The sequence below is a fragment of the Protopterus annectens genome, chromosome 2.part0, assembly GCF_019279795.1.
Source record: "Protopterus annectens isolate FY-2018-M chromosome 2.part0, PAN1.0, whole genome shotgun sequence".
Classification (NCBI taxonomy): Eukaryota; Metazoa; Chordata; order Ceratodontiformes; family Protopteridae; genus Protopterus; species Protopterus annectens.
The window spans coordinates 123,074,173-123,087,093 of record NC_056728.1 but is presented as its reverse complement, the minus strand read 5'-3'; the positions used below and the strand labels follow the sequence as shown (position 1 = coordinate 123,087,093).

General features: G+C 41.6%; 1 protein-coding gene across 1 annotated transcript in view; it reads right to left on the bottom strand.

The window, feature by feature from the left end:
- LOC122792709 (cubilin-like) overlaps positions 1-12,921 on the bottom strand; it is a 3,134,001-nt gene that overhangs the window by 1,466,561 nt on the left and 1,654,519 nt on the right. The window lies entirely within an intron of this gene.

Genomic DNA, 12,921 nt, shown 5'->3' with positions numbered 1-12,921 from the left:
CAACAGCCTTAAACTTAGTAAGGCATTGCTATGTCTAGGCAATTCAATTTCTACTGTATATCCCAGCACAAAAGAATCAGTTCTTAGTTAGAGCTATTAGTTTCCTCAACATTTCCTTTGAAGTACTCTATGAATTTTTTTTTTTAATCTCCCAGATGTTCTTCATGTTTCACTGTTGCTGTCATTACGTTTGGGTTATCTGCTTGCAGGTAGCCCTCAGTCAGCCTGATTAACAAAGTCTTTGGTCTTGTGTCGATTGCTGTCCCTTCCTTCATGACGTCAGGTCGTCAGGGGTATAAAACATGCAGCCTAAGCCATTACCCCAGTCTTTCTTGCCGTGCGGTGCCCGAAGCAGAAGCAGTTCGCAAGTGCCGGTCGGCCAACTCCTGAAATTTTCGTTTTCGAGTTTCAGAACTGAAGTCTTCAACTAAAGCTAAGTACCCCATTGGGGAAACTTTTTCCTTGCTCCTTACCGATGTCAGTAAAAGTTAGTAATTGCATTACTTGTGGAAAGTAAATACCTCATAAAGATTTTCATCCGTACTTATTTCCTTGCTTAGGCCCTGACCACGATGTACCTTGCTGTCAGTTTTGTGCTTTATTTAATCAGCGCACTATCCGTCGTCGGTATATTTTCCCCTCTAAATATTTCGGTTCTCGGTTTAATTATCCAGAAATGTTGTCGGTTAGCCATCCGACTACCGGGATTCCAAAAAAATGCAAAGGTAAAGACAGAGACAGTCCGCCGAGGTCCAAAACTGCCAACGACTCTTCTCCTAAGCCAGTCACCAGTTCGCCGGTACTCAGTGAGGCGCTTTCGCAGACACTGCTACCTGTTACTTCTGATTCGCAGGCCTCTACTGAGACCCATTCAGAGTCCAGTATGTCACGAGATGCTTCAACTATGGAACCCGTGGATGTCTCTACCTTAGATGGGTCTGAAGCCACTGTGCAGGCACCGGCTTCTGAGGGTGTATTCAGGCCTATGGACTTGCATATTAAACCGACGCCGCCTTCTTTACTTAGGCCTAAATCTCAAACCATGCCTACAAAAATGATGCCCAGGCCACATGCTCAGGCCTCTATGCCTAAAAAACAAATGATAAGAATGGCTGAAGATCTAATAACTCTAATCAGGGGTAGCCAACCCGCCCCCCTTCTAAGAGGCCTAGGACTGAAGTTAATTATGAATTGTCTGACCAGGATTCTGCTTTTTATGATTCTTCTGATGATCTGGATTTGCCCTTATCTACTTATGAAGATTCTGATGCAGAGGACTCCATTCCCTCTGCTTCCCCTCCTAAGGATTTTTCTTTTGGGGAAACCTTACATACTCTAAGGAAGCATTTCCACTGGGAAAGCCAGGATTTTTGTGATTCAAAAAAGAGGCTTAGGGATTTCCTTCTCCTACCTCAGCATAGGCCTTTAGCTATTCCTCTTGTACTAGACATTGTTGATGATGCTTTTTTGGAATCTAGTTTGGCCCCTGATTCCTTGCCTCCTGCTCCCAGAAAACCTGACAGATACTACAGGGTCCCTAAGTCCCACAAGTTCCTTTTTAAAAATCCTATTGTGGATCTAGAGACTATTTCACAGGGGCCCAAGGGCATTAAGGCTTCTACTGCTAAAAATCCTACCCCTTCTGATAGAGACTCCAAGGCGCTGGATAGATGGGGTAAGAAGGTTTACACTTCTGCAACCTTGGCCATTAGGGCTTTAAACTGCCAGTGTTATATGTTAAAGTATCAGCAACATGTTATTGGATTGTTAAACAGAAAATGATGTTGATTCCTGACTGTGTAAAAAAATAAAGAATTACAGGATTTAATGCATTCTGCTGAACAAGTTGGAAAACATACTTTGCAATGTGGTTTTGATTCATTAGAGGCCTCTTGCAGGGCTGCTGTTACTGGGTCTGTGCTCAGAAGGCATGCTTGGCATAAGGAGCAATCTTTGCCTGATCATGTTAAAGCTAAACTGTTGGATGCTCCCTTAAATCAAGACCGCTTGTTTGGCAACAAGGCTGAGGAAGTTCTTAAAAAGATGGAAGATAAAGCTAAATCTATTCAAACTGTTAAAGATTTCTTAACAGTTCAGCCTCCTAGATTTAGTAGGCACTGGCCCTCTAAGAATTGGTCCTTTCCAGCCCCTTCCAGGTCTTCTCAAGCCAAACTCAGACACAGCAAAAACCCTAGGTTTCAGTCCCAGGGGACACACAGGACTAAGCAGTGGGGGGCCTCCACTTTCAAATCTGGGAATAATAAAACTCCCCCCATGGTAAACAGTCTCAATGACTTCCTTTTAAAATTTCCAAGCACTTATCAACTGACTGCCCCATTTGGGGGGAAAGATTGCTCTTCATGCAAAGAATTGGGAACTTATTACCCAGGACAAATGTGTTTTAAATATAGTGTCCCAGGGATACAGATTTCACTTCCACATGTTGCTAACACCAAGCGGGTGGCTGGACCTACCCCCAAATCAGTGGGCAGAGGCCCAAGAACAAGTGCTTTCTCTCTTAAGCATGGGGGCTATTCAACTGGTACCAGAAGAGGAAAAGGGACAAGGTTTCTACTTGAGACTTTTCCTGGTACCCAGAAAAGACAATTCATGGCGTCTTATCCTGGACCTGTCTACTCTAAACACCTTTTAGGAGATTCCAAAATTCAAGATGCTGACTCTTCACCAATTACTTCTTATGCTAGTCAAAGATGCCTGGTTGGCAACACTAGATTTAAAAGAAGCATATCTGCACATCCCAATCAGGGAATCTTTCAGAAGATACCTATGCTTCAAAGCAGGCTACATGCATTATCAGTTCTCTGCACTGCCCTTTGGCTTATCTACTGTGCCCAGGGGATTCAGAAAGTGCCTAGCTCCAGTTATTGCATTTTACAGGCAAAGAAATATTCAAATATACCCATACTTGGACGATTGTCTAATCCAGGCAGAAAGCCAGGACATACTTTTTAATCATCTGGCCTTTGTACAAAGGGTTCTAACTTGTTTGAAGTACACCATAAACAAAAAAAAATCACATCTGGTACCCTGTCAGCAAATTATATTCCTGGGAGCAAGCTTGAATAAAACTTCCTAGATGGCTTATCTCACGCCAGAGAAACAAATTCATTTGACAACCTACTTCAAACAAGTGGCCACAAAAACCCTGCTATCTGCAAGACAAATACTGCAAGCCTTGGGGTTCATGGCCTACTGCATTCTTCTAATTCCATATGCAAGACTGCATATGAGGAAACTACAGTGGTATCTAAAAAGCCTATGGTGTCAACATTCTCAGGATCTAGAAGCAATGATTCCTATCATACCTTGCCTACGCCTAGAGTTCCTTTGGGGGGGCAGAGGCCTGCCACTAAAACAAGGGACTACCTTTCACATCACTCCCTGCCGCCCAAACCCTAACAACAGACGCATCAGACTATGCATGGGGGCTCACCTGGCAGGGAAGTGCATTCAGGCAAATGGAACCCAAGTCAAATGCACCTGCATATCAATCAAAAAGAAATGTTAGCTGTACAGAATTCTCTGGCAGCATTCAAGGACCACATTCTTCCATGACAACTAATGGTAAAGACGGACAACACCACTGTTATGTGGTACATAAACAAGCAGGGGGGTACACATTCTTACCCCATCTGCAGACTAGCCATGGCATTGTGGAATACAGCCTTGAGCTACCAAGTGCACCTACAAGCTCAATTCCTGCCAGGAAAATTAAATACACTGGCAGACAAACTAAGCAGAAACCTCATGGACTCACACGAGTGGAAACTAGAACCAAGGATTTTCAACATATTGACAAGCAAATAAGGGAGCCCAGATATAGACATGTTTGCCTCTCCCCAGAACTACCAATTGGACCAATTTAGCACAAGGACTCTCCACAAACAATCCTGGAAAGTGGATGCTCTGTCCTTCAGCTGGAAAAACCTAGCAGTCTATGCCTTCCCCCCTCTGCCTCTGCTCTCCAAAGTACTACTAAAAATCAAACAGGACAAACCAAGGATGATTCTCATTGCTCCAGAATAGCCACGCCAACACTGGTACCCTCTCCTGTGCAGTGTGTCATGGTTATCCCCATGGCACCTGCCTCAGACTCCTTCCCTGTTGTCTCAGCAAGAGAACCAGATTCTGCACCCTCAGCTTCTAACACTGAACCTTGCAGCCTGGCTAATTACATAATTTCTCCTTTGCCATCCCTCAGTAAACTTGTGATGGATATCATTTTAGAGGCAAGGAGGCCTAGTACTAGAAAATTGTATGCTGAAAAATGGAAAAGATTCTGTGCCTGGCACCAATCTCAAGGGATGAGCACAGTAGCATCCAATTTACCTCAGATTTTACAATACTTAACTGAGATGCTTCACAAGGGCCTGTCTTTTTCCTCCATTAAAATCCATGCCTCAGCCATTTCAGCTCATTATAACACAGAACATCCCCTCTTCTCTCATCCACTGCTCAAGCAGTTCCTCAGAGGGGCCAAATATTTGGGACCACCCAGGAGAGCTCCAACCCCAGCCTGGGACCTTAACTTTGTTTTGGAGAAACTCACCTTGCCTCTTTCAAGCCAGCTGTTACTGCAGACTTAAAATTTCTTTCTTGGAAAACAGCTTTCCTTTTATCAATCACTTCAGCTAGAAGGGTATCTGAATTACAGGCCCTTATGGCAGTGGAGCCTTTCATCATCTTTCATGCGGACAGGGTGTCCCTCAAAACCAATCCATCCTTCATGCCCAAGGTGGTATTCAGTGTGGCTTTTAATCAGTCCATTCATTTGCCAACCTTCTTCCCAATCCACAGAACAAACGTGAATGGATACTGCATTCCTTAGATGTGCACAGACAACTTAGATTCTACTTGGACAGGACTAAACCTCAAAGGAAATCTGAACAACTGCTGGTGGCATTTGCTGCAGGGGCAGAGGGGAAGGCTATTTCAAAGCAAACTATTTCTAAATGGATAGGCCATTGCATTAATTTCTGCTATAAGCACCATGGAAACCCTATCCCCCAGGGGATCAGACCTCACTCCACCAGGGCTGCATCTACCGCTACAGCCTTTCTCAGCGGTGTCCCTACTAGGGACATCCTAGAAGCTGCTACCTGGAGTTCTGTACATACTTTCACCAGGCATTATCATTTGCCAATTTTCTCTAAATCCAGAGCTGGCTTTGCCACTGCAGTCTTGCAGAGCCTTACAGCTAGTCCTAATGCTATCTAAATTCCTCCTCCCAACCATAGCTTTGGGAATCTACCCAAATGTAATAACTGCAACAATGAAACACGAAGAACATAGTACAGTTGTGTACTCTTACCATAAAGGTAGATGTTCGAGTGTATTTACTGTTGTAGTCCTGGTTACCCTCCCTCCAGCCCCCTAACTTCTTTTGTCTATACCTCTACTTTCCTTTACTATGCTTAAAAGCCTTTTTGGTGTATTTGCTTTTTTGTTGGAGGTATATCATTGTACTTTTATATTTAATTGCCTACCATTAAGGGGCCATCTGACATTTGAGGCAAGAAAAACTGATGTAATGGTGTCGGCTGCATGGTTTATACCCCTGACGACCTGATGTCATGGAAGAAGGGACAGCAACTGACGCAGGACCCAAGACTTTGTAATCAGGCCAACTGAGGGCTACTGCAAGCAGATAACCCAAATGTAATGACTGCAACAGTGAATACACTCGAACATCTACATTTATGTTAAGTGTACACAACTGTACTTTTGTTATATCCTGCAAAAAAAAAACCTTTCCATTTACCTCTCTCTTCCCTATTATACTCCAGCATTTGCTAGCAGCCTGAGGAAAAATGCATTAAACTCCACTTGGGGTATACAAATACCTACACAAACAGTTTTTCATGTGCAAATCCTAAATCCTCTTGACCTTTGTGTATACTTGGGGATCTGACAGATTTCTTCCCATTTTTCCTTTGTAAACTGCCTTTCTACTTTCTTTTCCCACCATTCCCTAGTTATCATACAATCTGCTCTTGTGCCCTACTAATTATCCCTGCTAATTATTCAGTTTTAACAGCAGCAGCAGCTTCTGTTCTGGACTCAAATAACCCTGTCAGAGCTCAGAGCTCGTATTTCACTTAGCATGTCAGTTTTCCTTTTTCTTGAGAGAGAGGTAGTCTGTAAACTACAGTCCAATTTTCTGCTTAGCCTTATCCTACTCTATTACTTTTCCTGCATGAGTAATTCCTCTCAATGCAATGGTTCCTTTGTTAACTTCCTCCATTAAAGTCCAGCACCCTGTTACCTATTCTATAACCCTACTTGCAGTCATTCCTATCTGTAAAATCTCCTTTCTCCATTCCTATGCTGGCTTAGTTCTTAGAATACTTTCTGCTATTTTCTGAATATAAAATTCTGCGTGGTTATTGCTATTTCCCTTAAGGACATGCATCCAAAACCATAGCCTCTCTTTATATTTCCTACTCCTCCCCTATTTCATCAACTTTTACCAACAGAATTTTGAACAAAGTAAAAAAAAAACAGATAAGGAAAAGGCCCTAAATTAAGGATACATTTTAAATGCTGGCACTATTATCTTAGAAATGTTCAAAATTATTTTAAACTTTAGGAGAACTGGAACAAAACTTTGAAAAACATCTGGGGTGTCTCTACAAAACAGCGATAGTTGAGAGGTCGAATCATTATCCCTCTTCACTTTTTGATTTATAACCTTCCGCATGAGTTACATAAATGACTCTTAACTGCATAACTCTAAAATACCCCTTCAAATCAGGTAACATTAAACCATCATGTTCTGCGGGGAAAGCCAACTTATCCCACTTAACTCTTGCTTTCTTATCCTACTTCATGTCTTTAATTACCATCCACAACTTCTCCTCAGGTTGATAAGATTAGACTTGACATACATAAGTCTGAGGAGACTAATAACCTTTTCATTGCTTATATCAAGAGCTCCTAGCTTCTCAGTGTTTATTTTATCTTTTCTTTAGCTTTTTTCCACATATCCTTAGCTGCCATAACAGAATTGTTTTAATTCATGCACCTAAACACCTTATCTCATCATATCCCCACATATGGTTATTGTTGAATCAATTTGTGTGGGGGTACATAGTTTGCAGCCATAATCTTTGTTTTATCTTCAATTACTGTATATCCCAAAAAGGTCTAAAACTCGCTCAAAATGTTTTGCAACACATAACTGTCCTTTTCTAGATTTATCAAATGCAAAATAATATCTTCTCCAAATGAAGGTAACTTTTCTTGATTATCATACCAGTTAAATCCTTGAAATTGTGAGTCCCTTATTTTTATTCCTCACTGTTCTAAATAGAAGCAAATAACAAAGGAGGAATGGGAAGTCCTTGACTGATTCCTGTTCAAACACAGCTCATCAGAGACCCTTTATATGACCTCCTTACAAACCCCATTATTCTATCTGGGAGTGCAAATACTACCATTGCTTGATGCATAAAATCCCAGCTGACGTTACTGAATGCTTTATCTGCATAAGGACCCACCAACAGCAGTAAAGATTTCTTAAGCTCTGCTCCCCTTTGGATTATCTCTGTTCTGTTAATGTTGCCAATACTCACAAAACCATGCTGAATCATATCATTCAATTGTGGAAACACTTCTGACATTCTCTTAGCTATAAACAATTTATAATCATGGTTTAAAATTGAAACGGCTCTATATGAAACCAGATCTGAAGGGTCTTTACTCACATTGAGTAATACATCCACCACAGCTTTCTTCCAAAATGCTGGTACACCACCTTCACTTTTACAATATATTAAACAAAAACTTCACCATCTTTATCACCGTTTTTCCCTACTGACTTCCAAACTTTCACAGGTAAAGCACCAGTGTCTCAGTTTTACATGATTACCCTACATCTTTATCTTAGCTTTTATTGGTGCATGCTCTCATGTAGTTATTGGACAGGTTTTGAAGCTTTCAATTCAGCTTGCAGGAAGACTTGTCTCAAATAAATAAGTGGTCCCAAAATCATGGACTGAAACTAAATGCAAAAAATGCATTAATGTATCCTTTGGGAAGTCACCTACCCCAAAGAATTGCTACAGTGACAATACACACTTAAGAGTTAACCCACTTGTTTGGAATTTGGGAACTTATGTGAACAGTGACCTAATTTTTAAACAACATGTGTCTATCATTGTAAGAAAGGTCTTCTACAGTGCACTGCTTGTAAACAGAGGGATTGTGTCTACATCTAGGGATATCAGTGCCCTCCTTTACTCAGCCCTCATTAGGCCAATCACTGAATATAATGACCCCTTTGGCATACAACAACCAGAATGCTGACAAAGATACCTTACTGAAGGATACAAGGTCTAAACAACATGTCCTTCATAAACTGACTCAAAGCCCTGTCACTATACTTTGTATCCTACAGACTGCTAAGAGGTGACCTGTGTCTGGCATACAAGGCATAGATTCATAGGTAGGTACTAGGCTATCAGCCCAAGGGCCTAAGTAAGCCTATCCAACAAGGTTCCCCAGCTTACGCCACCCAAGAAAGTTAATTTCCTGTTCCCCTGTGGAGCAGAGCCACAGAAGTGATCCCCGGGGAGTATTTCCTATTTCCCATCCACTCATCAAGATTTTTCTTGAAGAGTGCTAATGAGGAACTTTGCTTGACATAGATGGGCAGCTTGTTCCAGAGTATAGGAAGTCTCTGGGACAGGAATCTATTCCTCCAGCATGTCCTGTTTATTGTGGTGACAAGCTTTAGGTCCCTAGATCGTGTAGCTCTGAGGTTTTGGGATTTCTTTAGGTGAAGCATGTCCAACAGCTGTGGGTTTAACATAGCTTTATATGTTAGGCAGAGATCTCCTCGGAGTAGGGGATATGCTGCAGAGTAAAGATGGAGTTTTTTTGAGACGGTCAGTGCAGGGCATCTGTTTGAGGCCAGTAATCCTCTTTGTGAGGTACTTCTGAGGCCTTTCCAGTTGCTGCAGATGTCTTGTGAGGTACATTCCAAAAGGGGCATTGTACTCTGTAATGGGTCTAATGAGTGCTGAGTAGAGGGGAGCAATGGCCTCTTTTTTCCTGGATGAGAACCCTTTTGTGATGAGGTGTGCCACATTGAAGGATTTCCTGACTGTGGAGATGTGATTATCAGAGGGGAGACTACTGTCCACCTGGTTCCCAAGGTCTCTTATCACACATTTGGCGTTAAGTATATTGCCATTTATGTGGTAGTTCATGGGTACAGAGTTTTAACAAAGGGGATGACAATGCACTTTTTGGCACTGAGCTTGAGGCCATGCCTCTGACACCAGGCATCTGTTTCAGTGAGGCCCTTCTGTAGGATGTCCACATCATTTGGAGACTCGACTATGGCTCCTAGTTTGCAGTCATCTGTGAACTTCGTTAACCAGAGACCTTCTGTGTTAGCCTGTACTTCAGAGAAGTAGATACTAAACAGGAGAGCTCCCAGGACTAACCCTGTGGTATTCCACTTGTCACTGATTTGAAGTCAGATTTGGAGTCTGCAACTTTTACAGTGTGGGTTCTGTCAGTAAGCAGGTTGGCAACGCATCTTGTGATGTAGGGATTTATCCCTAGTTTAGTGAGTTTAGCTATAATACCAGAATGGGGGATGGTGTCGAAAGCCTTGGTGAGGTCAAGATAGGCTGTGTGAACCACCTTACCCTCGTCTATGGATTTGGTGACTCCCTCAAAGAAGTCGATCAGGTTCAGAAGGCATGATCTGCCTTTCACAAACCTGAACTGGGCGGGGTCAAAGTTTGGAGGTTACCAATTACTTTGTTTATGAGTTCCATGATGATATGTTCCATGGCTTTGCAGACCAGGCTTGTCAGCCTAATAGGAAGATAGTTCCCAGGATCAGTGGTGGCTCCCCCTTTGTGGAGTGGGATAACTGTTGCTGTGCGCCATTCAGTGGGCACAAAGCCTGATGTGAGACTATGATTGAACATGGTGCTTAGATGGGGAGCCAGTACGTTAAATTAATTTAAAACGCAGACTGGGATGTTGTCTGGTCCCATGGATGCTGTGTTTTTGGTTTTAGAGAGTGCAGCTTTTACCTGCATAGATGTAATTACAGGGATTCTGCATTCTTCCTGTATAGATATGGGCCCTTTAGGGGGTGAGAGGGGGTTAAAGTTAGCACTGAACCTATCTGACAGGATGTTGGCAATATCAGTTGGGTCTGTAATTTTCATGCCGTTGTGCTGTAACTCAGAGCAGATCTGGGTGTTGCCATTGAGATTCTTGACATACCTATAGAATGCTTTGTGGTTGCCCTTAGAATCAGTGGCGATTTTATTTTCATAGCTAGCTTTGGAGGATCTTATAAGGGATCTCAGCTTCTTACTGAGGCTGACCAGGGAGCTCCTCTACTCATGGGATTTTACTCTCTTTTGCAAAAGTTTATGGCAGGGGACCACCAGATTGGCTTCCTTTTTTTGGAGGATAGCGTCTTGGTTCTGTTTGGGATAGCACTATCCATGCACTCGTTTAAGTGCTTATAGAGTACATCTGTGTAGGATTCAACAGTCATAACTGTATTGTCCATCTGTATGGGTGTCATGAAGTTCGCCACTTCTGTCTTAAGAAGCATGAAGTTGGCTTTGAAGAAATTTTTTACTATGATTTCCTTAATGGTGGGTGGGGGCGGGATGCAGATATCTAGGGTGATTAGCTTATGGTTGGATCTGACCAACGAGGAGTTGACTTCAGGTGTGGAACACCTGTCACTCATGTTGGTAATGACTAGGTCTAGGATATTGTTGCCCCTGGTGAAGGTGTGGATAAGCTGATCCAGGGCATTGGAATTTATGAATTCCAAAAAGCGTTGAGTGAAGGAGTTGGTACATGAGTAGTTTTCCCAGTTAATGGTGGGGTAGTTGAAATCACCCATTATTAGGGTGTTTGGTTGAACCCTAATATTTTCCAGTATATCAAGAAAAGAGGAGTGGGAATCCTGGGACATGGTGGGGGATCTGTAGAAAGCTACAATTTGGTTGCAGTTTTGCCCAGAGTTAGTTGCACTTGGATAACCTAGGATGCATTATGCTGCACAACTAGCCTGGAGGTGTGGATATCCTTAATGAATATGGACACACATCCACCTTTGGTGTTCTGGTCCAGGTTAGATGGCATCCTGCGACCAATTACTGATGGATTTACTGTACATCAGCAAAGTCAAATGTCATCAGACATACACAGTCTATGCATCTAAACTTCTTCTGCAACATCAGCAGAATGGTTTGGAGGGGCAGGTTTATCTTGCAGAGGATACCTCTGCAGTGAAATAAACTTTCCATCAACATAAAATAAATTTAATCCATTTCTATCTTCAAGAACAACTCAGATCTATGAATGGGAAACACAACATTTACCCTAGAATTGCCCCCTGTACTACTAATGGACAAATGCAGGTCCTAAATGCTTTATCCCATAAATGAGTCCCCTCAAATTATCTATGGTATGATCCCAGTTATTCTTATTTGGGGTAATATATAATTATTGACCAAGGGATGGCTAAGGCCAATCTATGACCAAATGGAAACTGACTAAGCTTAAAATGGCCCGCAAGGGCATCAAGCCTTCTACTTACCTATGACCCTATAAACCTATAATTACAAGCATGTGCTCCTGTGAAATATAATTTCCATCCGATCTAGCCAATTTATTGTATCATAGGGAAAAACATGCAAATTATGTCTGCATTCCTACTACTAAATTCAATTTATCCATAGCAAATATACTTCAAAAGAAGTCTATTGTTTTCTTTACATTTTCCTTACGAGGTCCCCTGATACATCCGTATTATTGCAAATTAGATTTCATTTCCCACCCATAAAAAAAAAATTTCCCTGCTGAAAGATAATTTTGCCCAAACATTACCCAAGTTCCATAGCAGTAATTTTAAGAGGGCTATAAATACACACCAATGTAAACTTCCGCCCATGCAGATAATACCTTACTACAATGAATCGTCCATTATTGTCTTTTTTTCCTCTTTTATCACAGTTAGTATTATTACTTCTCTTCTCTTTTGTCCTTGTAGAATCCATCCATCCATCCAGGATGCCTTTTCCCATTTTTTCTCATGGGGTCGGGGTGTCACTGCAACAGTGACAATCATCTAGAGCCAAGGTTTACACTAACAGGTGACTAGCCCTGCCACAGTAGTTCTTCTACACCATAGACACGCACATACACTAACACCTATGGCCAATTTATAGTGTCTAATCGACCTACTGCATGTCTTTGAAATGAAGGAGGAAACTGGAGCACCCAGAAGAAACCCACGTGAACAAAGGGAGGACATGCAGACTCCACACAGAAGGCACCTCAGTCTAGAATCAAACTGGAAAACTTTTTGCTGTAAGGCAACAATCTATCCACTGTACTGTCCCATTGTTCTGTAGAATGTCCATCATGAAACTGCATGCTCATTTCTGTCTGAATGCATCTTCTGTAACATTATTTTTACTCTTATGTTTTTTATTATATATCAACCTAAAAATGGATCATAAAGTTGTTAGAAAAATATATAAATGTCAAAAACAACCAAAAAAATAACAAAACATGAATTTAATTGGTTCAAGTATAACAAATCATCTAGTAAGCACTTTTGACTCTAGTAAGTCTACTTCAGACTGAATGAAAAAAGTAAAACACAGCGTTATATACTAACATCAATTAAAAGTCACATCAATTAAGCACTTGCATTGTTAATTTGAATTAATTAATAAATTACTGCCTGCATTAATGTTTAAGCTTCTTTTTCTTTCAATAAACTTTAAAATTCTCTTTGTCATTTAGCCCTGCAGGGTTGCTGACATCCAATTTCATTTGCCAGCAATTTCCCTCCAGTCAAATTCATCTTCAGCATCTAGCCTATTAATAAATTCGGTTTCA